The 1,351-nt window shown below is 39.7% G+C and overlaps 1 non-coding gene across 1 annotated transcript; it reads left to right on the forward strand.

Annotated features, from left to right (window-relative positions):
• The first annotated feature begins 956 nt into the window (after positions 1-956).
• On the forward strand, positions 957-1,062 carry LOC145587194 (small nucleolar RNA R71). Its single transcript, XR_014101217.1, has one exon. It is a non-coding gene; the product is annotated as a small nucleolar RNA R71 (small nucleolar RNA).
• The last annotated feature ends 289 nt before the right edge of the window (positions 1,063-1,351 follow it).

Raw genomic sequence — 1,351 nt, forward strand, 5'->3', positions numbered from 1 at the left:
CGGTCATGTAAGTGTTCAACAACTTTGTTTGATTTTCAATGATTTCTTCCAAATTTGTTCTATGTGAAGAAGAAGAGGATTGAACATAGGAATTATCATTTTGGGCCTTTGGAGCAAATTCGGATGGAGGTACTCTTTGAGCATTGTTTTGAAAATTTCCTCTACCTTGATTGTTCCAATTACCCCTATTTTGATTTTGACCATAACCTTGATTATGGTTACCACTACCTTGATTATGATTCCCATAACCTTGGTTTTGATTACCATAATTTTGGTTTTGATTTTGGCTACTATAACCTTGATTGTTATAGTTACCTCGAGAACCTTTGTTCCCTTGGTTCCTATAACCAACACCTTGGTTATAGTTGTCAAAATTGTCATGATTGTTGTAATTCCTATTCCATTTACCTCTTTGATTCTCAAACCTAGAATCATGATTATTAGACACATAGTTCACATGCTCATTCACATTTCCATCTTGATCATCACAAACATCCATACATGCATGAGGGCAACTAGAAACATCATGATCATACGACCCACAATCATCACAAAACAAGCATCCACTAGGCATGTTACTAGAAGAAGGAAAGGGTTGAGAATTAGAAGACGTACCTCTCCCCTTAGATTGGGAGGGAAGACTTAAAACTTGGTAGGTAGCACTTTCCAACTTTGCCTTGATAGCGGACATCTCTTTCCCCAAGTTTGTCATTTGTGAGGATAGATTGTTGATTGCATTTAGATGATCAACCGAGTACACCAAAGAGTTACTCTTGCTAGTTGACTCTCTTTCTCCATCTTGCCAATCTCTATAATACCTCACTATGTCTTCAATTATGTCCACCACTTCCCCTTCCGTTTTGTTCGTGATAGGACCTCCGGCTCGTCCATCTAAACATGATTTTCCTTGAGGGCTAAGGCCTCCATAGAAGATTTGAATGATTTAATAGGTTGGAATTCCGTGATGAGGACATTCTCTTTGATACTCTTTGTATCTCTCCCATGCTTCATAGAGGCTCTCACTTGGCTTTTGCTTGAAACCTTGAATCAAAGCTCTAGCCTCCGCCGTTTTCTTTTGAGGATAGAAACGAGATAGAAATTCCTTGGTAACCTCGTCCCATGTCCTTAGAGAATTCGGCTTAACCTCCTTGTCTAGCCATTCCAAAGCACGCCCTATGAGAGAAAAGGGAAAGAGCTTAAGGCGGGTGAATTCTTGGGAAATTCCGTTCACCTTGATAGTATTGCAATATTTCTCGAACTCCTTGAGATGGTTTAGTGGGCTTTCATGCTTGGCCCCACTAAATTGCCGCCTCTCTGTTAAAGTGATCATTGCCGGTCTTATTTCAAAATC

Source organism: Chenopodium album, chromosome 16 (assembly GCF_948465745.1).
Source record: "Chenopodium album chromosome 16, dcCheAlbu1.1, whole genome shotgun sequence".
NCBI lineage: Eukaryota > Viridiplantae > Streptophyta > Magnoliopsida > Caryophyllales > Amaranthaceae > Chenopodium > Chenopodium album.